Here is a 27458-nt window from a genome sequence, read left to right on the forward strand (position 1 = left end):
ATGCCATTAGGCTTTTCTCCTATGGCAAAGTGACTGATAGTGATTCTGTTCCAAAAGAGACTTACAAGGCAAAGGGGCCCACTGCTCATACAAAATTGACCAAAACCTCCTGTATTATATGACAAGAAGAAGTTATCCCCCAGGAGATCAAGGATGCTTCTACTGTTCTGAGACAATCACAATGAAATCTCTATCCTAGTCTCTGCTAGCAAGATTTTTGTCACAGTTCTCCCTAATAGCCTGATCCTTAATTGGCTTATAGAAAGATGGTCATCTATTCAAAAGCCTCTGTGGTTTTAGAATGGGCTGAGGAGAAGTCAATATGGTGTTTGCTGCCAAACAATTCCTGGAGAAATACCACAAGCAGAACAGAGGTCTGAATATGTTTATCTATCTGATCAAGGCTTTCATGTTAAACATGAGAACCTGTAGAAGATGCTTGCATGGGTTCTGGATAATGGATGATGATTTCACACTTTCTCTGTCACCAACAGGGTGAAGCAGGGTTGTGGGCTTGCTCCCAAACTTTTTAGAATATCTTCAGCAATGTTAACAGATGTCTTCAATGAAGACAAAAATGGCATCAAGATCAGCTATCATTCTGACAATAAATTATTTAATTTGAAAAAGCTACAAGCCATAATTAAAATAGAAAAGTAAAAGAGTTGGTGAGCAACTTCTTTTTGAAGATAATTTTGCATTCAACCTAGCCTCTGAGGCTGAGATGCAATAGAGTATGAATTGATTCTCTGTCACTTGTGTTAATTTTGACCTGACAATTAACACCAAGATAACAGAGATTATTCACTAGTTAGCACTGTACCATCCATACACAGAACCACCGGTTATAGCAAATGGAAAAATTTTGAATGCTGTGGATAAGTATACTTTTTAGGGATGTAGACATACATGACACAGTTGATGCATACATTATCAGAGCTAGTTCAGTGTTTGGGAGGCTCTAAACCAGGGGTTGGCAACATATGGCTCTTTTGAGGGCCATATCTGGCTCTTTCTGCAAGAGCCATAAAGTCAATTTTTTTTTTCAGGCGCTGTTACAGGAGCTCGGACTGTGAGCACTGTACGGCTCTCACGAAATTACATTTCAAAAACATGGCGTTTATGGCTCTCACGGCCAAAAAGATTGCTGACCCCTGCTCTAAAGGATAGTATGGGAGAGAAGAGGTATTCCTACCAAACTGAAGTCTACAGAGCTATTGTGTTGATTTCATTGTTGTATGCCTGTGTAACCTAGATAGCACATCCACACCAAGCCTGGAAACTGAATCACTTCCATTTGAATTTTCTTGAGGAGATTCTGAAGATCACCTAGCAAGAAAATGTACTAGATAATGAGGTCTTTTCTCCAGTTGACTTCCATGTAGCCACACAATTCCAATAGGCTGACCACATGTTCAAATGTCAAACATACATTCACCTAAAAGAATATTTTACAAAGAATTCTCACAAGGCAAGTGCTCACACAGAGGTCAGAAGCAGCAATATGAGGTCACCCCAAAGTCTCTCTAAAGAACCTTGGTGTCAATTGTGAGGCATGGAAGACACTGGCACAGAACACTCCAGCACACTACATCAAAGAAAGTTCTGTGCTCTATGAGCAAAGTAGAATTGCAGTAGCTCTAACGATACACAGGCTATGCAAATTTAGAGACATCTTTATCACAAATGTTCATATGGGCTATGTGTGGTAGAATCTTCCAATTTCATACTAGTTTGATGAGCCACAGTTGGATACATGGTACATTGACTCCAGCGTCATGATGTCATTTTGGTCTTCTTTGAGTATTCAGGACAACAGACAACTGTCTCTATGGCCTTGGACCAGTCATTCTGATCTTTTAATTCCCAGGGCAAACCCTCTAAAAAAAATTTCTTAACTTAAGAGTCCATGGACAGGTTTCAGGGGCTCTGTGAATCTGAATGAGAAAAAAAAATTTTTTTCACAAACTAACTGAAATTTGGTATTTCCTTCAATTATTAATAGAGGCAACAAATATTATCCTGAGAAAGAGTCCATGGGCTTTTATTAGAAGGACTATCAAAAAGGTCCATGACACAAAAAAAGTTAATGACCCCCCTTCTCTAATACTATAAGTTGTACACTGGGTGCTGCTTTGCAACAATAAATCCCCAGCTCCCACTAGGATCTCCTTAAATTGATAAATTTACAGATCCTGTCTTTCCACCTCCTTTATTCCACACTATTCCACACTTTGCCATTGAACTGGCCTACTATACTTGTACTTCAATCTTATTCTGCTCTCTCCTTCCTGTATATACAAGTGTCCAACACTCCCATTCTACATCCCTACCTGAAGAGGACCAATGACATCTTGGGGTGATGTCTTGACTTGTACATGAGTTAGATTTATTAGAGACATAGCTGTGCAGTCATTGGTCTTACTCTCTCTTCCAAAGTCATCAAAGTCCAGAGTCAAGACAAAAATCAGGATGACTAGTGATGGCCCAGGATGCAGTGGATAACCTTGTTGTCTTCCATGTCTAACCAAACTCTAACTACACCATAGTGACTGCTTCAGTTGCCCTTTGTGACCACTGGAAAAAATTGTTCTCATCCATACAATCTCCAGAAAAATCTTCATATGCTTGGGGGAGATATCCCCCTCAATTCACCAAAAGGTTTGAGGCCTGAGAAGAAAAGTGTCAAATTAGAGAGGAGGAGGGCAATCAGGATGTAAGGAGCCCAGAAATTAAGATCAGCTGAAGAAACTGGGGACATTTTGCCTTGGAAAAGGAAAACAAAGTTTTGATGACCAATTTTACATATTTGAAGGACTATCTGGAAGAAGGATCAGATGTTCTACTTGGCTCCAGATGGGTAGAACTATGGAGCAATGGATGGAAGTTACTGAGGGGGAAGAATTGAGGCCTTCTGGCAAAAGCTAGAAGAATGCTTGTGAATATTGTAGAAAAGAAACTTGAGAGTGTAGGCTGGAATGGATGACCTTTCAAGGTCTCTTCCAACTCAGATTCTGTAGGTTGTTGACTATGACTCCAAGTATCTATTCATTGTCAATCTATAAAAAAAAAATAGTAATTTAGGTAAGCACACTTTCTCCTCTAACCATATATAGTCATAAATTTTAAAATTCAAAATTATAAGCTGTAGTTTTGAATGAGGAAAAAACTATAACCATTTTCAAAAGAAAAGTTGTTGATTTTTAGGGCAACTACATTACATATGATCATATGATCACAGATTTAGAAAGGAAAGGAATCTCAAAGGCCACACCTAGTTCACTCCCCTCATCTGACAGATCGGGAAGCTGAGGCCTAGATTGAAAAATCAGACAGGTAGAAAGTGGCTGTGAACTTCGACTCCAAATCTAAGTTTGTTTTTTTTACTAGAGTATGCTGCCTCAACATAGTGTATGTATATGATCATTTATTTCTTAAGTAGACAAAAGGAAAATGATAAAGTTGATTACACATAATGAATTTTATGAAAAACAACAAAAATTGGCTATCACAGAAGATAAACCAGTCATAATGCTAAAAGTTATGAGAAGAAAATATAATTTACTTCACTACTTATTATGATTAGAAATCAAGTAATAGATCCTGATTTACATGCTGGTGACTCCTGATGTAAGTAGATGGATATATACTACCCTAAATCCCAATTCTGACTCAGAAAAAGGAGCATTTGATGACAATGGCTTGAAAGGAATAAGGTTGCTATATGATAGGTCAAAAAAATGCAAGAAGCCAACTTTTCTTCTGAAGAAATGTATATACCAAATAAACTGATTTTGTATATTTATATATTATATATATTTATATATGTATATATTTTGTATATTGATTTGTATATTTTTGTATTAATTTATTTAAAGTCAGCAGATAACTTTAAAAAATAATTTTAATCTTCAAGAACCTTTTGAGAAGTTCTACAGTTAGTATCCTCAATTCAGAAAAATGACTTACTGGAACATAATTACTCATCCAGTAAATGCTGTTTAAGTATAGTGGATAGTCAATAAATGTTTGCTAAAATGATTTAAAGTACATTGTTGGAACTCAGGCCACCTCCCATTATCAATAAGGAAACCCAGAAGTCAACATAAGACAGGGCTTAAATGATTTTAAAAATAAGGTTAGCAGAGGTTGCATCCCAAAATTTCAATTTCTCATAATTAAGTCATGTTGAAAAAAAAATTCACTCCCTCTAACACCTAAAAAAATAATTAAGTTGCTTGACTTTAGAGAAAGCAGAATTTTCTGGTAGACTTTCTTCACCTCCCTAAAAAGAGAAAAATCATTCACAATGCCACATTTTTCTTTTCCAAACTTGTTATGTTCACCAAGTCTAGTTACTTGAGAACCTGAAATTTAAAAAGCCCTTAAAATATTAAGGAAGAGAAGATATGAGGTCATTTAAGGTTTTTTAATTAACTAACAATAATTATTTAGAATCTACATCTCCACTAAAGAGAACAAGAGAGAGAAAATGCATCCTGAATTCCTACAAGCACTTGCCATTTATTCTGTACCCATGGTAATCCTGCCATAGCAACAAGAAAATCATGTTTGCAAGGAGTGTAAGTAGGTTTCTGGAGATCCAGCTGGGATGTACAGACCTTACAAGCTATAGTACAAGTGCTTTTTAGCATGCATCCAACTCTGCAAGTTTATTCAATGATGGTCCTTGAGAAAGAGATGCAAATGAGGTAGGCTCAATACATACCAGAAAACCTAAGCTTTATAAAGTTAAATTAAACATCTGCCATTTGATGAGTTCCATCAAATGAAGTATTCTACCAATTTTTTTTATTAAACAAAAATAACCAAACCTATGAAACTGTTTCTGACAAGAATGAGACTGTCTGTAATCAGCCTTGTGGGAAAAAAAAAGTAACCAACTGCTTATTTGACTACAAAGTTCAGGGTTTTTATTTTTGTTTTTGTTTTAATTAAGGAAGCATGAAGAAAACAAAAAAAAATCAAGTACATTTTTAAGTGACAAATTTGAAGAATTTTTTAACTACTAAATTATTTTCCTGAATCTGTGCCCTATCTAATCACTAAATAAAAGCCTGCAAGGCTCACTCACATAGCAGTTAATTCCACCTACTGAATGTTTTAGACATCTACTGGCCAAATTTTAATGGAAAAATGTTCACAGAAAAACAAGAACCTTATTTACCCAATAAAATATTGCCAAAGTACTCTAGAACAAAATGAGATTTTGGCAAATAATTTTATATTTTTCAGAACCTCAACAGAGTATCTCTAAAGTTTAGATCATTTGCTAAAAAGACACAAAGCCCTTTCCAAAAGGAAAGGATTGGGCCTTTTTTTTTTTTTTTTTTTTTAAGGACCAACCTAAACTAGTTATTCATTAACCCAAACAAACACCACAGCCTTCCTCCTACCCCCCAACCATTCTACAATTGACTACATCAATGTAAGACAAATACAAAGGCATAATGGGCTACTTTAGTCAACTCTACATGATCTACTAGAGAACAATCCATTTTTCCATTCCCAATCCTCTCCCTTCCCCCAGTTAATTGCTGAAGTGGCTAAGAACAAATTTGAAGGACACAAAGAGAACAACAATTAAACATAAATTATTTTTAAATAACCCACACCTCTACTGCTCTCCATTAATAAGCACAACCAAAAATGGAATCTAGTTCTGAAAATTGCAGATGAACAATAAAATTAACATTCCAAATGAATATGCTACATTTTCCACTGAAAATAATTTGCATCATAAACTCTCATAGTCTTAATAGTTAGAAGGGCTCTTAGAAGTAATGAAGTAGGAACAGGTAGGTGGCTCAATTCATAGAGAGCTGGGCTTGGAGACCGAAAGTCCCTGGGTTCAAAACTGACCTCAGACATGAATTGCCTGGCCACTACTGATCTTCTGCCTAGGAACTAATAATATGCAGTATTAATTTAAAATTTTTTTATCTTTACTTTATTCTAATAAAGAATTTCCATATAAGTTTTCCAAAGTTAAATGATTTGAGTTGTCTCCTTCCCTTTTCCCTTCCCCCCTCCTAGAGCTGACAAAATTCAATCTGGTTTATTCATGTATTACCACTCAAAACATATTTCCATAGTGGACAACTGGGTGGCTCAGAGGACTATAAAGGGGGGAGGGGGGGCGGGGGAGAGGTCCTAGGTTCAAATTTGGCCTTAGACACTTCCTAGCTGTTTGACCCTGGGCAAGTCACTTAACCTCCATTGCTTAGTTACCTCTTTTCTGTCTTAGAATCTACTGATTCTAAGACAGAAGGCATGGGTTTAAAAAAACAAACAAACCATACCCCCTATATTTCCATATTATTTATTTTTGTAAGTGAATAATCTTATAAAAGCAAAACTCCAAATAAATAAGCAATAAATCATATGTTTTCATCTACATCTATACTACAACAACAGTTCTTTTTCATTAGAGCCAATTCACAAGAATTCTCCTGGATCATTGTATTGCTGTTAGTAGCAAAGCCTATCATATTTGATCATTCCACAATATTTCAATTACTGTGTATTATGTTCTCCTGGTTCTGCTTATTTCATTTTGCATCAGTTCACATAGGTCTTTCCAGTTCTTTCCAAAATTATCCTGTTCAACATTCCTTATAGCACAATGGTATTCCATCACCATCATATACCACAATTTGTTCAGCCATTCCCCACTTGAGGGACAGATATCCCTTTAATTTCCAATTCTTTGCCACCACAAAAAGAGGAGCTATAAATATTTTTGTACAAGTAGATCCTTTCCCATTTAAAAAAAAATCTCTTTGGGGCAGAGACCTAGTAGTGGTATTACTAGATCAAAAGCTATGCATTCTGTTATAACCCTTTGGCATAATTCCAAATTGCTCTCCAGAATGGCTGAATCAATTCACAACTCCACCAACAATGCATTAGTGTCCCAATTCTGTCACATTCTCACCAACAATTATTATTTTCATTTACTGTCATATTGGCCAATCTAAAAGGTGTGAGATGGTATTTCAGAGTTGTTTTAATTTTCATTTTCTAATGAAGAGAGATTTAGAACATTTTTTCATATTATTGATAGCTTTGATTTCTTCATCTAAAAACTGCCTATTCATATCCTTTGACCATTTATCAATTGGGATATGACTTGGATTCTAATAAATTTGACCTAGTGCTTTATATATTTGAGAAATAAGACCTTTATCAAGAGAAATTTGTTAAAATTTTTTTTCTCATTTTGTTACTTCCTTTTTAATAGTCAAAATTATTCATTTTACATCTTATAATGTTCTCTACCTCTTGTTTGGTCATAAATTCTTTCCTTCTCCATAGAACTGACAGGTAAACTATCCTAAGTTCCCCTAATTTACTTATAATATCACTCTTTATATTTAAATCATATATCCATTTTGACTGTATCTTGTATAAGGTGTGAGATATTGAACAAATCATAGAACCAATCACTGATTGCATTAAAGAGAATGACAATGAGGAGACAACATCAAAATTTATGGGATACAGCCAAAGCAGTATTCGGGAAAATTTATATCCTTGAATGCTTTTTCCAGTTTACCAATTTTGCTTTTTAAGCTGTTATCTCCTTTTTGTATTACTTTCATTTGTTTTTCTCATTTTTCTTTGACCTGCTACATTTGACTTTTTAATTCCTTTTTGAGTTTTTCCTCAGCTTAAGGCCAATTTCTATTTTTCTTTGAAGTTTTGCATGTGGTTGCTTGGATCTTACCATCCCTTGTTGGTTCTGTGCTTTGCTCTTTGTCCCCATTAAAAAAAAAAAGCATTATGTGTTTTGTTGTTTGTTCATTTTCCAAGTCTTTTTTTTTGCCTATGGAATGGAAATTCTGAAAGCTAATGACTCTGCTTTCCCTGTTGCTGGTTTGCAAGGAGAGTTGGCACTGTGAGTTATTTTGCCCTGGGGCTAGGTCTTCAATGCAGCAGCGCAGGCTTGAAAGGGTCCAGTGCTGTGAATTCTGGGTCTTACTGCAGGCTGTTGCCAAGGCCTGGGACTTCAAGGAGTGGGTCTTAGGTGCTCTTTTGTTGGTGTAGCCTGCAGCCCAGAATCCTAAAATCCCAAAGTTAACCTATGTCCAGTCATATAACTTGGTGCAGTAGGTGGGGGAGTGGTTGGCTAGCATTCTCCTTTGTGCAATTTTGCTTCCAATTCTCTCTTATTCCATGAAAATCAACTCTCTCTGCTTACCTTTCAAATTGTGTTCAGCAGGTAAAAGCCCCCTCACTTGCTGTTGGTTTTTGACTCCTGTCCTTGTGAGGCTTTTTTTAAAGATTAGTTTGGAAAGATTGTCAGAGTGGTTTCAGTTTTTGCTGCTACTAAGTTGCCATCTTGGTTCTGTCCCCCACTCAGTATTAATTCTAAAATAGGGTTTTATTAAGAAAAAAAAGTAATGGCATTTATTTATCTCATTTTAAAAGTGAAGAAACTAAGATCCACAGAGATTAAATGACAGTCTACGTCACTTAAGTAGTTATGCAACCCAAATGATATTTACATATAGGAATCTGATAGTTTATTCATGACTTAAGATAAAAAAAATTATGGATTTGGAGTTGGATGGGACATCTAAGGTCACTGAGTTCCATCTTCTCTTTTTTCGAGGATAAGAAAGCAGATGGCAATAGAAACTAAGGCCTAAAGCAGTGGTTCCCAAACTTTTTTTGCCTACTGCCCCCTTTCTAGAAAAAATATTATTCAGACCCCTGGAAATTAATTTTTTAAAAATTTAAATAGCAATTAATAGGAAAGATAAATGCACCTGTGGCCATCACCGCCTCCCTAGATCGCTACAGCACCCACCAGGGGGCAGTGGAGCCCACTTTGGGAATCACTGGCCTAAAGTAACATAGATATTTCTTTTCATTTCTTTGAAAGTTATTTAACCATTTCCCACCCACATATTAAAGTACTCTACTCATCAACTAGCTTTTAAAACTATACATTTTATACGTTGTTATGGTTTACTATGCTTGCAATCTCCAAAGGAGAAGAAATAAAAGTCCAAATTTCAGCTTCAGAACTTCCATGAGACATAGCTTCTTTGTAGGCTACTGTTATTTTTAGATATGGGTGATTTGATATTCAGTAAAATCCTTGGAAGAATCTGGAGCCCTTAGAATAATTTATTTAAACTAAGTGGGGACTTCAAGAAATCTTAATCTTTTCTTTTAAAGAGTCTGAAAATAACACAATGAGCATCTAGCAAAAACTAGGATTCAAACACCTCCAATTCCAAATACAATTCTCCTTAACTACCCAACTTAGCTCTTCTATAACAATCATTCCAAATACTACATAACAACCCTAATCCAAAGCTCCCTGGATCTCCAGGCAAGTGGACTTAACACACTGGATGCTCTTCAGAACCATATCTACTAAATAAAATTAAATACACTGTGTATAAAGACCCCTCAAGGCAAATTTAGATAATAGGCACATAACCTCAATTCTCCACCAATTAGAATACTGAACATTGCATAACTTAGGATGCAAGTATATAGAAACTAAAGCCCAAGATCTAAGAACCTGATGGTACTAAACCCCCTAAAGGAAGAATCATATAATTTGAGGTATTATTACATAGATAATAATATGGCTAATTGTGTGGATTTTTTTACTGGTCCAAACAAGGCAGAAGTATGCTCTAATTTTAAAAAAATGTGATGCATAAAAATTTCAATTTATGAAACATTAATTAGGAAGCTGTTTATGTTTTCAAAGAATTCTTCTGTTTACAAAAGGATTTACATCATGGAAATTCTTCTAAATGATAAGCAATTTTTTCAAATGGATCTTATTCAACAAAGACCACCTCTAAACATTAAATATGAAAGGAGATGGATGTATCCTACCTGCCTGAAGTTCATTCTTTTTTAAATTTCTCCTGCTAAAAACCTTTACCTCACTTTATCTATTCATTTAGAGAAGAAGCCTACTCAGAGATGTCAAATGCTATCTCATATATTTATTGAACTGTAAAATCTGATGCTTATTAAGGTATCTGGGAATATCAATTTCAAAGCATGTAATGAAAGAAGTTTCAAAGCCCCTAAAGAGTGCTGAATTAGGAAATAAAGAGATTTCTGTTACCCTAATTACCAGAAGTACAAACAGCAAATTCTCTAGTGCAAAATTGTGTATATTCCAGGTAGACTGGATGTGTCATCTACATGGATATTCCCTCTAGTGATGCGGATGCTAAGCCATCCATACCTGTTCATTCTAATTAGTCTTATTTGTGTTCTCCTCTAATTTTCATCATAGGGCGGTGATGGGCAACCTTTTGAGCTTGTTTTGTGTCAAAATTTGCCAAAATACCAAGCATAACTTGGGTGGCATGTTGCTTCGAGAAAAAACCCATAACTTCGCGATATTTATAGTTTAAATACAAAAATGTATAATTGTAATATACAACTGTATTTAATAAACTAAAAATTAATTATTTAAATTACCTGCTTAGTGACAGTTGTTTGGGCCTACAGATCTCCGGCACAGAGTGTCTACACTACATTACAGCAAATGTTTCATCCTCAGCATGCGGCCCCATACTTCATGTCATTGAAAATGGCTGTGTGTGTCAGTGCTGGCACGTGTGTCATAGGTTTGCCATCTGGTCATAGGGGATACATCATCTGAGGATCTTAGACACAACTGGTAGAGCACATAAAAAGGCAATCCTCTAGTTGTTTCTGGTTTTCATCAAATAGCTTATCTTAAAATAATATCTTTCTTTAATGACATCTGTTTCTTTCCCATAGTCCAGTGATGACAAACCTTTTAAAGACCTTAGAGACCAAGTGCCCAAACTACAATCTTCCCACCATGTGAACCCCTACCTTACCCAAGAAAGGAGAGGGAGGAAGTGCTCCCATTGGAATGCTGGACAGAGGGGCAGGTGATGTGAGAAATGTCCTCAGGTACATGTGGAGAGGGGGAAGGGAGGAGCCCCCTCTGGCATGTGTGCCATAGGTTTGCCAACATGGCTATAGTTCCTTATTGGTTACATGCTTCAGCCTGCACACAACCATGGTATGCTGCTACAACACTTACATTACAACGTTTAGTGATATTCATTTTTAATTCTTTGAAGACTGTAATGTTCCATGACTTGTAGCCATACACCATCAACAGTATTAGAAAAGCCTTCAGTGCTTGCTTTGGCAGCACGTAAAACTAAAATGGAAGGATACAGAGATGATTAGCATGGCCTTAGAACAAGGACAACAGCAAATTGATGAAGTGTTTCAGTTTTTAAAAAAAGTCTTCAATAAAAAAGTCAAATGTGTGAAGAAAGAAAGACATACTAATATTCTACTGATAGAGCTACAAACTATCTCAACCTGGAAAGCTATCTGGAATTGTGTAAAAAAGTACCTAAAGGGGGCAGCTGGGTAGCTCAGTGGATTGAGAACCAGGCCTAGAGACGGGAGGTCCTAGGTTCAAATCTGGCCTCAGACACTTCCCAGCTGTGTGATCCTGGGCAAGTCACTTGACCCCCATTGCCTACCCTTACCACTCTTCTGCCTTGGAGCCAATACACAGAGTATTGGCTCCAAGACGTAAGGTAAGGGTTTAAAAAAAAAAAAAAGTACCTAAAATGTCTATGTCTGGTGATCCAGAGATCCCAACAGTAGGTGTATTATTCCAAGGAAGTTAAAGATAGAGTGAAAGATATTATTTATACTAGAATATTCATAACAACAGTATTTTTTTGTAGTAGCAAAGATCTAGAAACAAAGAAGCTGTCCATCATAAAAACAAGGGTATACTCTTCAATCGGGGAATGGCTGAACAAATTGTGGTATCTGCTGGTGATGGAATATTACTGTGCTCATGTGAACTGGAATGACCTCCAGAGTGAAAGGAGCAGAGCCAGAAGAACACTGTACACAGAGACGGATACACTGTGGTAAAATCAATTGCAAAGACCCAGGACAATTCTGAGGGATTTATGGTAAAGAACGCTATCCATATTCAGAGGAAAAACTACAGGAATGGAAACAAAAGAAAAACAACTGCTTGAACACATGGGTTGATGAGGACATGATTGGGGATGTAGACTCGAAACGACCACACCAACGCAACTATCAATAATATGGAAATAGGTCTTAATTGATGACACATGCTAAAATCAGTGGAAATGGGCATTGACTATAAGGGGTGGGGTGGGGTGGGTGGAAGAGGGGTGAAGGGGAAAGAACATGAATCATGTAACCATGGAAAATTTTTCTAAAAGAATAAAAAGAAAAAAAAAAAGAAAAGGGGCAGCTGGGTAGCTCAGTGGATTGAGAGTCAGACCTAGAGATGGGAGGTCCTAGGTTCAAATTCAGCCTCAGACACTTCCCAGCTGTGTGACCCTGGGCAAGTCACTTGACCCCCATTGCCCACCCTTACCATTCTTCCACCTAGGAGCCAATACACAGAAGTTAAGGGTTTGAAAAACAAAACAAAACAAAACAAAAAAAGGTTAAAAAAAAAAAAAAGAAATGCCTTCATAAACTGTGGCACATGAATATAATACTGCACTCTGAGAAATGACAAATAGGAAAAAAAACAGACGTGTGAACTGAGTCAGAATGAAGCAAAACCAAGATGATAATAATATGCACAACAATGTAAATGAAAAGAAAAAATTATTGAATATCATGCAAGTATTATAACCGAGCTTCTAGAAAAGAGAAAATACAAAATTCTCCCTACACTGCAGAAGTAGACAAACTGGGTGTGGAATATTGCATAAAATGTCTGAAACAATGTATACATTAGTTTTCTGAAACTGTAGGATGGCTCTTTGGATAGTGGAAGGAAGAGGTATATATTTGGAAATGAATGATATAAAAAACAAAAGGCAACAATAAAAATAAAATAACTTCTTTTTTTAAGTTTCAGGACACTAAAATAGTTTTGTAGTTTCTTGAAGGCAATCTCAAACATTCTCCATCTTTTGTTCATTCCTGGGTTCAAATCATTATCTAATGCTGTGTTCTGAACAATCACATACACACAGTAATTACAAGTGAATAATGTGAAATATGTGTATTATGTGCACACAGATACACACAAAAACATCTATAAATTATTTCAAAAGTGTTTAAGGGTTATAGATCTCTTCCAGGAGCCTATGCAATTTTTTGGAGCCAAATGAAAACAAAATGTCATTCCTAAACAGGAGTATGGAGACTAGACCATTCACAAAGAATCCTTCTTCAATTCAAATTCTGCTGGATTTCTTTCAAGACAGATGGTATCACCTTTAGCAGGTCTGTTTTAAGCCTTGCCCCAAATCAATTAAGTGAAGAGTTATTACTAAGCACAGTTATAACTTTTGTTATATTATTCAAGAAATCTATAATCATTTTTACATATGTTTAAGAGATATCTTGTTGGAGGAGAGTCTTCACTGTGGTGCTTTAATCCATTAACTCACATGCCCGTCTATAAATGACATACACAATGTGAATTCACATTCTTTCCATCTTTCAGTCAACTATATGATAGTAATGCTGGAGTATACACTGTGTTAAATCACCTATTTATTACCTATTCCCTAAAAATGCCCTTACTGAGGATGACCTTGATTTGTGTGGTATATGATTCTCATAAAAATTTTATAGATGGGAAAATCAGCATATGTCAGTAATTATTGATCTTCTCTACATTGCCTTTGTGGGTAATAATACATGTCGAGATTTTTTTTTTTTGAGATGGTATTTTTTCTTCGGCTACTTTGTGAGTCGATTTCCTTAACATCTTCAAAATTATGTTGCCTTTATTATGGTTCTTCTTTTTCTAGTCTTTGTCCTCTTTTTTATCTATTCTATAAGCATATACTGGACTATGTGGTTACAGTACAAATATGGTGGGTAATTGTTTTGTCTTTGATGGAGGGAAATTTGTTAAGAAAATCTATACAGAGTTGTTCCAAATCACCTGTAGTAAACAAAAAGCAACTTAAAACAAACTCTTACTTTTTATGGGCAGCAATGATGGAAATAGTCAATAGTGGAATGAATTGTGGAAACTAAGTGATACTAAATAAATGTTGACAGAACTGTGAAATGTTCCAGTTGCCCTGGAAAAAATTTACAGTGATGCTAAGAAAATGACTAAAATGTCCATAACCTTTGACCCAGAGATTCTATTGCTACAAATATTCCCCCTAAGAGACCTATGATTAAAAAAAGATCAAAAAATTAATGACCACTTTTTCCTAGTAGTAAAGAATTGGGGAAAAAATTAGAAGTCCATTAGTTAGAGAACAGTTAAAGGAAATGACTTTGCTGCCATTATTCCTGCCTCATTTTGTTTTGCTTTTGAAAACCAAAAAATAAATATGATGAATACAGAAAAGCATTTGTAGATTTACATGAAACTGGTGCAAAAAGAAAGAAAACAGAACCAGGAAAACAATATGCACAATAGCCACTATCATGTAAATTGACAAACATCAATCAAAATTGAATAATGGAAAATTATAACCAACCTTGGTTCCAAAGAAGGGATAAGAATATATTTCTTTCTTTTGATTACATATATTAATGTCAGACTTGGTTGATTTATTGGTTAATTTTGATTAAACTTTTTTCTTCTCTTCTAAAAAAATTTTATTTAGAATATTTTTCCATGGTTACATGATTCGTGATTTTTTCCCATCCTTCTTCTCTCCCTCCTCCGGGAGCTAACAAGCAATTACACTGAGTTATACATGTATCATTGTTCAAAACCTATTTCCATGTTATTCATATTTGCAGGAGAGTGGTCTTTTAACATCAAAACCCTAATCATATCCCTATCGAACCATGTGGCCAATCATGTGTTTTTCTTCTGCGTTTGTTTTCACAGTTCTTTCTCTGGTTGTGGATAGCGTTCTTTCTCTGAGCCATTGCATAGCTGCTAGTAGAAAAGTCGGTTACATTCGACTATGCTACCATTTATCAGTCTCTGTGTACAATGTTCTCCTGGTTCTGCTCCTTTCAATCTGCATCAATTCCTGGAGGTCTTTCCAGTTCACATAGAAATGTTCCAGTTCATCATTCCTTTTAGCAACAACAGTATTCCATCATCATTGAATACCACAATTTGTTCAGCCATTCCCCACTCAATGGGCACCCCGCCCATTTTCCCATTTTTAGCCACCACAAAAAGCACAGCTATGAATATTTTTGTACAAGTTTTTTTCCTTATTATCTCCTTGGGTTTTTTCTTTTATTTCTATTCTCTTACATGAGACAGTTCTTAAGGATAAAGAGAGTAATTGATTGGAAACAGAAGTGACATAAAAATGTAAAATATCAATTAAAAGTTTTTAAAAAGAATTAAAATCTTTACAGACCTTTCTAACTATTTGTTTATTGCTCTCTTTCCAATTTCATCCTTAAATTCCCAAGAGATAAAATTCCTTAGTTGGATCCTTTGTCAAGTTTTCTTTCTGCTTCTTTTTTTTTTTGAAAGCAACATCGATCATGAGTTTCTATCAAGTTCCTCCTTAAATGTTACAAATGAGTTTATATTCTAAGTCAGTCTTACCCTTGGCTGTCATATCTCTTCATTTAGCAAGTCAGTAAAGTATATGCTGACTAAGGTGCTTTTAGACTCCTATTTTCTCCTTGTTACAGCAATTACTTTGCATCCATTAACCTTCTAAATGAAATTACTATATGTGGCTTTATGTCCTTTCTTCCATCTACATCCCAATCTTCATCACTAAGTTTTTTGAAAAGGCCAGACTGGGTGGTGGTGGTGGGGTGGGGTAGTTAGGTCACAGACAGACAGCTGCCAGGCCTCAGAACTTCCTACTGGTGTAACCCTGGACAAATTACTTACCTAAACTGCCTAGCCCTTACCACTCTTCTGCCTTACGACTTACAATATTAATTCTAAGAAGATATGGATGGGGGAAGGGAGGTTGGTTTTGACTTAATTGTATCTTTTTCTAGTTTTTATTCCTTTTTATAGCTTTCTACTAACTTTCATCTTTGCTTCATGAAGTTGATGGTCTGACAATACATACAGTTGATTAAGAAGTGACTTCCACCTCTCAAGTATTTTCTGGTCTGCTAAAATATAATAAATTTAATTTTAAATAATGCCATATGGAGCCTGCTGTTTCCAACATCTTTCTATTCTTCTTTTGGAGAAAATATTCAATAAATAGATAGACAGACAGATAGACAGACAGACAGATAGACTGATAGAGGCATGAGGCTTCTGCATAATTTAAATCTTTAGTCTCATTCATTAGGATGATAGATTTGAAGCAAGAAGAGACTTTAAAGGTCATCCAAGTCCAATCCCATTTTGTAGGTGAGGAAACTAAGGCCTAGGATGGTGATAGCAAACCTATGACATGCATGTCAGCACTGACACACATAGACATTTTTGATGACACGCAGCCACACGTGGCCACATACAGAGAAGTATGGGGCTGCATGCTGAGGATGAAATATTTGCTGTAGTGTAGTATAGACACTCTGTGCACTATAGATGACAATTCTACCTATATTAATTTACCAATTTTGGTTTATTAAATACAGTTATATATTACAATTATGCATTTTTGTTATTTAAACTATAAATATCACAAAAACATGCTGTTTTTTTCTTGAAGTGACACACCACCCGAGTTATGCTCGTTTTTTGGCGAATTTTTACACAACAAGCTTAAAAGGTTGCCTATCACTGGCCTAGGAAAATTAATCAATTTGCCTTAATCCATGTTATCTACTCTATTTCTCACCAATCTCACAAGTCCCTCTTTTGCACTGAAGTCACTGAATAATGAAGTATATGTTGATTGAATCTGAAGGATTTTAACAAGTCTTTACAATTTCTCTACCTCTTTAGACTTTGCAAACAGATATTGGCCCATAAGCTACAATTATTTTCATAATAGTCTTTTTTGCAAATGTTTCTAAGCACTGCAATATAAGATGAACAAATGGCTCAAGAAATTATGTTTCTTGTTGCCTTGGGTATATGATAAAAAACAGTGCCACCAATTCCTTTATTTGCTTCTCTAAGGAGAACTTGTGAACTTTTTCCATTTGGCTACAACTTCTTTCTTCTAATTCTATAAAGAGATTGCCAAATAGCCTAAGTATATTTTAAATGATTCCATTCACAAAAATAACTACATAAAACTTTTCAGTAATATATCTACTGAAAAAAATAACATATTCATATATCATAGTCTAGACAAAATTAGGCAATAGTCACATAATCCTATTAAATCTCCCATTTGTTATAATCTGACTAAAAAGAATCACTTTGAGGAAATCTATTAAAATAACTGGTGTCATTAGTTGTTACCACTGTTAAAATCTGATTCATATTTCAAAAGTATTGTCCTAGTAGGTATTTCTATTGACTAGCACAAATTAATGATTTTCAAACTTTTGGAGGCCTGATTTAGCAGTGCACCACTAGTTGTCTGCTAAATGGCTTTTTTTTTTTTTAGGTGATACTCAGATGATCTCCTAAACTCTTAAACTACTGGACTAGATGATTCTAATACAAAACACATTCAGTCTTATTGTAAAGCAATAATCTAGATTCATAGGCAGTGAAAAGTCAACAACAATAATAAATTATTTTGGAAGGCAAGTTCCTTTTTCATTTTAGAACAGGGAGGTACCTAAAAGAATATTCGGTTCCAACTCTTTATTTTATATAGGATGAAAATGAGACACAGATAGGCTATATGTATTCTCCTTAACCCCAAAATGCTAATAAAGAAAACAGTGGATAGAACTGTGGGCCTACAGTTCAAGTCCAAATCTCATAAATCACTAGCTATGATCAATTATTATAATGACCAATTACTACTGTGGTCACTTTCTAGTTACCTTAAGCAAGTCATTTTACCTCTCTGCTTGCCTAAGTTTCCTCAACTGTAAAATAGGAATGATAGCACCTATGTCCCTGAGTAGTTGTGAGGATCAAATGAGATAATACTTGCAAAGCACTTAGCACAGTGCCTGGCACATAGACTATTAATGCTACTATTACTTAGTAAGTACCCTTCCCCAAAAAACATTAAACTATATTTCTTTTATGTATATATTTACATATGCTTATTGACCTACTTGTTTTCTCCATTAATATTATGCTTTGGTCAGACACCCCAGACTTAATATACATTTTAGTATAAATTTGTGGTAATTATTTCTGGGCAGAAGTAATCTCAAGAAACAAAGAGAACAGTTATAACAACAACAAATATCATATTTTATAATTCCAGGGCATTTCCAAATATCCTTTGTATTCAATTCATTCATTCATTCTACATTTGTCTGTGCTGAACCCAGAGGATGAATCTTAATAAATGATAAGTTTCTCATTTGATTGATTTTCTGTTTTGTTTTCATTGATATGAAAGTGGCTTAACCTTTGCTAACAGGATATAAAAGAACACTGCAGAGCAGAGCTGCAAGTCTAATGTCATTGCATCGATAATGCAAATGTTCTATAAAAGTAATTCTAATAGCAGCTTAAAGCACAGTTGCCATTAGCTTTCTGATCCCTACACTTCTGCCCTATTTACACATTTAAGGTTGACTCTAATAGCTTCACTTTCAGACATACTTTTCTGATTATCGCCGCACCCCATACAAGTCTTTCACTAACAAATTGAAGCTGTTATTTATGATCTCTCCTTTCATTGAAAAATACACAGAAGAATCTCAATTATATCTACATTACCTGGGAGCAAAATCATATAGGCATCACTATATTTGATAAGAAGAACCCATTTCTAAAAAATATGTTGAATCAAACAATAAACTAGTCTTTCCACCTACGCACTACTTGTTGGTGGTGTTTTTTTTTTTTCCAGAACCAAAGAAAATGTGATAAAGATAAATGAGGTGAAGGAGAGTTAGCTTGTACCCTCAAAGTAAGCAATAATTATTTTTCATCTGCATTAGAATATGTAGGGGGAAGGGAAATGGAGAAAGAGATATATTCCTCCTCTAAGCTTTTCATCTGTTGTTCTGCTTTATCTACAAATTGAGAATAGCAAATCAAGTTTTACTTAGTACTTAAAAGAAAGTATGGTATAATTTTTAACTTTTTAAAGACCAGAAGAAAATCATAAAGAAAGATAGTGGTTATTAACCCTTAACTAACCTTTTCTTGATTTCTCTTATTTTAGTCCAATATTTTAGTCCACAATTTTCACCTGTTTTTTAAAGTGCATGTATTTGACTCACAAATTATATTTGTTCATTTATAAATGTAATTTATAACTTTTATTTACATTGAGCTATCAAGATTAAAACATATTTTTTTAAACTCATAAAGGTTACCAAAACTAGCTACAATGTGTCTAGCCAGGTGAATTTTAGACAGTTTTTCAATTGAAACGTACCAGGATATAGGCCTGAACGTCAGAGTTATTAGTCATTATCCCCTTTCCTGTCATTTTTTTCCAATGAAATCCTGTTTCAAGATCTGTAACAGTTACAGAAACATGAACACAATTTAAAAATAAATGTCACCTCTTGTCAACTGGAAATAAACAGAGCAGCAAATTGACCCTCTGGTACTCCATCCATACCAACCTTCCTTTATGTCAATAAATCTTACTCTGCCTGTTTGAGCAGTGTTTAATCATAAATGGATTTGAATGCACTCAGATATATCAACAGGAATAAATGTCACCTGCTATAAGCTTGGGAGAGATTAGCAAGGAAAGAGAATAAAAACTCAAGAAACACAAAGTGAGAACCCAGGTAATTGATGTATAGTCCAATCAAATGCAGACATTATTGTGATTATAAACAAAGGATTCACAGAATGCTACCAGTTCAGTCCATCACACTCATTTAAAAAGAAAAAAAAGACCATGCAGATTTTATTTCTTAAAGTCTTTCATTCTGAATAGCAAGACAAATTAAGGTGGATTTAAAAAATTATTATTATAACCCACAACCAAAACTGCTGGTAAAAAATAAAATTACAAAATAGTCAACTGTATTATTCTGAGTAATATAGACATCTGGGCATGGATTATTGAAAAATCACTGGCAATCAACAATATATATAAAGTAGATGACATTTCCATTTAAACTAAGGCTAAACTGTAAATTTATAAAGGAAGAGATAAAACACTGGGGAAAGTTACTTCAAATACATTTCAGCTCACACACAATATATAGTGTACAAGCTTAACAAGCCAGAGAGACAGAACTTAGTTCAATATCCAACCCATTTCTGAATAAATAACATTTTACAGTGACTTTTTGTTAAACCAATGAATTTTCATGAAACTTTTCATTCCATTTTATCTCAAGCTGATTGAGTTCTTCTTCCTCTGAACCTTTAGCAAATACTATGGATATACCCATTATTTGGGAATAATTCACAAATTTTGTTATGACATTTCCCATACTGCTGCCTTAAAACTGTTACATTCCAGAAGTTTTGTTTCACTTTCATGCCTATAACTCCTCTAAGTTCCTCAAGAACATGAATCCCATTTTACACTTCATCATATCATGCCTAAGGGTACACTACACACAGTTGTTGTTGATAAAGAAATATTTGTTAACCGATAATGCATGGTCTTAACCCTGTGTAGAACTGAGGAAGGAGTCAGAGAATGGAAAGAAGCAGTGGTGATGGCCCAAAGTAATAACAAAAAGGTTTATGACAAAATGAGATTTATTCAACCTGAAGTTATTTCTCAACAAATCATTAGTAATTTTTTTGTGAATTATTAGTTATGAACTGCAAGTTCACTACAGTTTGGTCATTTGCTCTATTGCAGTCCAAAACTGTGGTAACAAGTACTGTGAAAGTCTTCAAGGCCAGTTTAATTTCTGTAAAAAGAAATAGCTACCTGCAAAACTACCATAAAAATAAAAAAAAATAAAAAAAAGGCAAAAGTGCTTTGGTAGTGAAAAGAATAGAGTGTTAGAGCCTAGAGTCAGGAAAAGTGAATTCAAACTCAGCCTTAAGCATTTATTAGTTGTATAACTCTGGGCAAGTTGCTTAACCTCTTTGTGGATCTCAGTTTCCTTAACTGTAAAATGGGGAGAAAACAAGCACCTGCCTTACAGGGTTATTGTGACAATCAAATGAAATATTTGTGAAATGCTTATTAGCACAATGTCTGGCAAATATTAGGCACTATGTAAATATTTTTCCCTTCCTCCACCCCTTTTTTCCTTTCTCTAAGTTCCTGATACTCATTTCAGAAGCTTGTTCAGTTGGCTGATGACTATAAATGATAGTAATAATTTCTTTCAAGTCAATGGTAACAATGTAATTGTGATTATAAAATATCTTCTACATTAACCACCAACAGAATTCATTTTACCTAATTCAAGTATACAAATGTCAATTCAACAAGGATGACATTTAGATGGTGAAAATCCATTCCTTTGGGTCACTCAATACAAACTGAATGCATTTTAAAAATTTAAATGATTAAGCAGGCAGAATCAGAAGTGATAGGGCCAACTTAAATTTTAAACTAAGTTAAAAAAATTTTTTTCTTACTGTTTCCATGTATCAGAATTGGAGGAAAAAAGCAATTAAGGACTGTCCCATCCCCCATCCTTACATACATCACAATTTAAACCAAAAAATACCTTTATTTTTTGCTATACACCAAAAGAGTAATTTTTTTTCAGTTAAGAATCAGAGACAAAATTCAAATGGCAAAAAGGTGAAGCAAGAAAATCACAAGCTTATTAACTGTCCTAAAAAAGTTACATTAGAAAATTTTACTGGCTGTTTAAATGTCAATATAAAAAACTTATAAAACTTATAAAAATTATAAGTAAATAATTCATTACCCAACCATTTTATCAAAATAAAATTCTCCTAAAACCATTCTGTCATATACTGTAATAAATTTCAAATCATTTACTGCTCAGAACTGTCAAAAATCAGCATTGATTTTGCCATATTACCTTGGATAGCAGACCAGAGCCCAAGCTGGTATAACAGAGTTCTTTAAACTTTCAGAAGATAATTTTATGTTGATGAATCAGTAGCCCTACCCCAAACCTTACCTTCAAAATTAAAAAAAAAATGCAAGAATCTCTTTCTCCACTATCATCTCACCACTTCTTAACCAGAGAATAATGATTTGGCATTATACTTCTGAATGGATGTTAACATCTATTCTGGCACTCACCATTTTAAATAGGTCAGTTTCAAATAATGCCACTATATCTCCATCTGTCTGTACTCCCTCTATACATCCATGAAAATCTATCTACATCCTAATACTATGCATTTCTTTTCCATATGTCTCCATCACTCAGTGTCTAAGCATTTATTAAGTGCTTATACTATGTGCCAAGCATTGGCCTAAACCCTAGTGATATAGTCAAAAACCAAAAGGAATCTCTGACACCATAAAACTTACCTTGTAAAATTGTGCTGGACTTATTGTCAAAGGCCCTTTGGGGTGTGTGTGGGGGAGCAGCTGGGTAGCTCAGTTGGATTGAGAGACAGGCCTAAAGACGGGGGTCCTAGGTTCAAATCTTGCCTCAGACACTTCTCAGCTGTGTGACCCTGGGCAAGTCACTTAACTCCCATTGCCTAGCCCTTATTGCTCTTCTGCCTTGGAGCCAATACACAGTATTGATTCCAAGAGGGAAGGCAAGGGTTTTAAAAAAAAAAAAAAACAAAGGCCCTTGGCTCAACAGGCTTGATCATTCTCATGATCTTGGACAAGTTGAATAACTTTTCTCTGTAAAATTAGGGTGATGGTCTACATAACCTCTGAGATTTCCTTAAGTTCCAAATCTATGATTCTTTGCTAAGCCCTCCACAAGGAGATTTATCTAAAAGGTTAGAAGCCTTGACCTGATTCTTTTCCATCACTTTTCCGATGTGATTTGCAGGATCTGTGATTTTTTTTTTTTTTTTTAGTATGGGTGAAGTTCCTTCACCAATAAAGACCTCTGCAACCAGTCTATAATTTAGTACAGAGGGGATTCTTAAACTGGGGTCCTCATTTTTAAAACGATTTTGATAATTACATTTTTATACAAATAGTTTCCTTTGTTATCCTATGCATTTTGTTACATTTAAAAACATTATTCTGAAAAGGATTCCATAGACTTCATGAGATTCACAAAAAAATCCACAGCACAAAAAACTTTAAGAACTCTTACCTTAGAGAATTGTCCAAAGCTCAGAGAGGTTAAATTACTTGGCATAGGCATAAAACTTGTAAATGTCAGAAAGTGGGGCATGAACTCAATCCTTCTCATTCCAAGTCTAGCACTCTATATACTAGTGATGGGCAATCTTTTGAGCTTGGTGTGTCAAAATTCACCAAAAAAATGAGCATAACTCGGGTGGTGTGTCACTTTGAGAAAAAAAACACCATAATTTCACAATATATATAGTTTAAATAACAAAAATGTATAATTGTAATATATAACTGTATTTAATAAACCAAAATAGGTAAATTAATGTAGGTAGAATTGTGATCTATAGTGCAGAGTGTCTACATTATACTACAGCAAATATTTTATCCTCAGCATGCAGCCCCATACTTCTCTGTATGCGGCCGCGTGTCATCAAAAATGGCGTCATAGATTGCTATCACTGTTATATACATTATACTATGATGTCTCTTTTAAAGGTCATGGTTAGCAATGTGCTGCAGCTTGCTTATATTTATATCATAGGTCTCTATTATGCTTTGAGTCACCTTAAATTATGACTTCAGAGATTATAGCATTCACAGCAAATCTAAAAAAAACAAAACACTGCTATCAAAATGATGATCTTTTGCAGCAATGAGCAGTCTAAGATCCTCATAAGCACCTTCCAATTTTCCAAATGTGATATATAGCCCAATTGCTTCTTCCTCAGCTCTTGAGTCTTAGCTCAGTGTCCATCTGTAGCAATTAACCAATATATATATGTAATAATGGCCTAACTCAATAAATTCAGAAATGTAAAAAATTAATTATAATTGCCAATGAGGAAAGCTGCCTATGCTCTCCCAAAATCCCACTTCAGTGCACAGAATTACAATGTACTGCTTTTGCTCAGTCCAAAGAATATCTATAATTTCAGATCACCTTATATATTACTATTTTTATTCTCTGTTATTTTTTTATTCTTTCTTATATTTTATCCAACTTTTCACCTGATCCCCATACAACATGCCATGCTAAACTTACAAAAATCATCTTGGAGGATACATGATCAAGTTAGACTTTAAATGTGAAGGTTTTAAAAGACAGTAGATGATTCTCAACAGCCTTTGAACTCTTTCAGATTGGTAAACCTTCTCAAAGAGAGCTATCTTCAAGAGGGACTGATTTACTTTAAAGTTAATTCCGCTAATTCTGTTGATCTATAAATAAAAGCCAAAAAAGTGGTAGTAGAGAATAAAGATAAAATGTTCTCCTTTCAATAATGAAATTATATATGATATATACTTACAAAGGTCCCTTAATATTTTCTGACTATTTCTGTAAAAAAGAATACTATCCTAAGCAGATAATATTCATAAAGCAATATGCCCATAGATATACAGTATATATGTAAATGTGTACTATACACACACACATATATATATGCCTATTTTCCTATCATATGATATAAAATCAAACCAAACAAATGTAGGATCACACAGAGCATTAACAAATGTTTGTTTGGCTTTAAACTTTCCCTAGATTTTAAATGAATTTAAATTCTTCAAAATCCAAGAAAATTATGAGTTTAAAGAAAGGAAATTTCTCATCCTCACAATTATGTTAACTAATCTAGAAAAGGAAGAACTATGATGTGTTCTATCGATGATAATCTCTTAACTATGTCCATCTGCAAATTAGAATATGTGACAGAAATGGAAAAATAAGACTAAAATTTTATAATTATAACAATGTGGAGAACATCTTATTTATGCAACATGCAGGCTAAAAAGACAACGTTCTCTTTATTTTCTAACAAAAAGTAATTTCCAGAGGGCAGCTAGGTGGCTCAGTAACTTGAGAGCCAGGGCTGGATATGGGAACTCTGAGGTTCAAATTTACTTTAGATACTTCCTAGCTATGTGACCCTGGATAAGTCACTTAACCCCCTACTGCCACACCCTTACCACTTTTCTGCTTTGGAACCATTAAACAATATTGATTCTAAGACAGAAGGTAAGGGTTAAAAAAAAAGTAATTTCCATAGATTGTTTTTGAAATTGTTCCCTTATTACTGGAGACATCCAACTCTAAATATATTTTAACACCCTGGAAGAGAAATTATCCATTTGGGGAAACTGGCTCATAAAACAGATTAATAATATTGAATTATCTCCTAGGGAAAGACATGGTTTTACCATTTTTGCTAGATACACTAAAGTAGTTTAATTGTTATGTAAATTATATTACTCTTTTCCATCAACTTATCCCTGATAGTCTATTCATCACTAGAATTTGCTCTGAAAGATTGAGCTAGCCAATTTCTTTTCAAGCATTCTCCCTCCATATACACTCATCCACAAATATCCTCAAAATCTAAATGACTTTTTCCTTTTCCATTAGTATGTACATAATGTTAATCTCCCTGATATCAAAGTATTTCACCAAAAAAACCATACATAAATTTACTGAAATGAGTAAAGGAAAGGAAGAATTACACATCTGAAATTAGAAGGTTACACCCACCTACCTTCTGTGTGGTTGCCTATTCCGGCAATTTTATATTGCCTATCATATTGACAATTTCATACTTGAATTATTAAACTAGGGATTCCAGAAAGCTAAGTTGAGAAAGCCAGAAACAGGAGATGGCAAGTGCAAAGACACAGAGATGGGAGATGTATCATCTTATACGAATGTAGTCACTAAGCCAGAAAACTATTAGGTGAATTTATTTTGAGTGGTAATGAAAATCTACTCATGACTATTTTATAACTAATATATATGTACATATATGTATTTACACATATATACATACACACACATATACACAAAAATGTGTCTGTTTATGTATGTAGTAATTGACCCTTTAGTGGCATTAAGTCCAATGGGAGAACTGAACTAATTAAAAGATAAATAGAAATCTACTCCCCAATAAGTCCCAGTGTTATAGATATAGTGGTAGAAGGGATTTTTTGGTATTCTCCCTTGATATTATGTAGAACATACTATAGCTGCCAGAAACTGCCTTCACCAGCATTGGGAAGTCAAGAGCTGACTAACAATTCTTAATATGCTTTACCATCTTGGACTTGCCCTATTTAACTCAACTTAGAAAGGTATAACCATTGACTACCCACCTTTTTTGGTTAAATGTCAGAAAACAGTTAGGCATGTACTGTTAACATTAAATGGTCTATGAAAGTCAGTTTTAGTTCATTAAAAAAAAAAAGGAAATAATTTAAAAAGACATATCCAAACTATCATAAAATTAGGATTTTAGTACATTTACAACTTAATTTTTTTAACACTAGCTAAAAATACTATTTAGGGTGGAAAGATGCCATATTAGGACCTAGAGTACTCCAGATCCCCTAGAAGCAATAAGATCTAAAAATACATCAGAAGGAACTCTAAGAAAAGACATTATAAACTGCATTCAGTCAAGGTCTACACATAAAACCTTCCAGAACCCTATGGAAGCCTTGATGAGAGACAAGCCAGGATATGTGGAAGGTAAAATACAAAACAGTGAAATCCCACAGGAGGAGACAGGCTAGCCTCACACAGCTTCCCAGTACATGAAGATCTTTGAGTGTGAGAGTGGAGTTTGATGCAAACAAATGGTCCCATCCCTAGAATGTGAGGCTAAAAATAGAAGTAAATAGAAGACGAAGCCAAACACAATTCAAAAATATAATTGGTCTGAAGTATCACCTCACACCTAGCAGACTAGCTAAAATGAAAGAAAGGGAAAGTAATGAATGCTGGAGGGGATGTGGCAAAAGTGGTACATTAATGCATTGCCGGGGGAGTTGTGAACTGATCCAACCATTCTGGAGGGCAATTTGGAACTATGCTCAAAGGGCTATAAAAGAATGCCTGCCCTTTGATCCAGCCATACCATTTCTGGGGTTGTACCCCAAAGAGATCATAGATAAACAGACTTGTACGAAAATATTTATAGCCACGCTTTTTGTGGTGGCAAAAAACTGGAAAAGGAGGGTATGTCCTTCAATTGGGGAATGGTTGAACAAATTGTGGTATATGCTGGTGATGGAATACTATTGCGCTCAAAGGAATAATATCCTGGAGGAATTCCATGTGAACTGGAAAGACCTCCAGGAATTGATGCAGAGTGAAAGGAGCAGAGCCAGAAAAACATTGTACACAGAGACCAATACACTGTGGTAAAGTAGAATGTAATGGACTTCTGTACTAGCAGCAATGCAATGACCCAAGACAATTCTGAGGGACTTATGGAAAAGAACGCTACCCACATTCAGAGGAAGAACTACAGGAGTGGAAAC

The 27458-nt window shown here is 34.7% G+C and overlaps 1 protein-coding gene and 1 non-coding gene across 2 annotated transcripts in view; one reads left to right on the forward strand and one right to left on the reverse strand.

Moving 5' to 3' along the window:
• The window catches only part of FOXK1 (forkhead box K1), a 127482-nt gene that overhangs the window by 47236 nt on the left and 52788 nt on the right, over nucleotides 1-27458 (reverse strand). The gene's annotated exons all lie outside the window — the stretch shown is intronic.
• LOC123232735 lies at nucleotides 11185-11290 on the forward strand. The gene has a single exon (XR_006505252.1). It is a non-coding gene; the product is annotated as a U6 spliceosomal RNA (small nuclear RNA).

This window comes from Gracilinanus agilis, chromosome 1, assembly GCF_016433145.1.
Source record: "Gracilinanus agilis isolate LMUSP501 chromosome 1, AgileGrace, whole genome shotgun sequence".
Taxonomy (NCBI): domain Eukaryota; kingdom Metazoa; phylum Chordata; class Mammalia; order Didelphimorphia; family Didelphidae; genus Gracilinanus; species Gracilinanus agilis.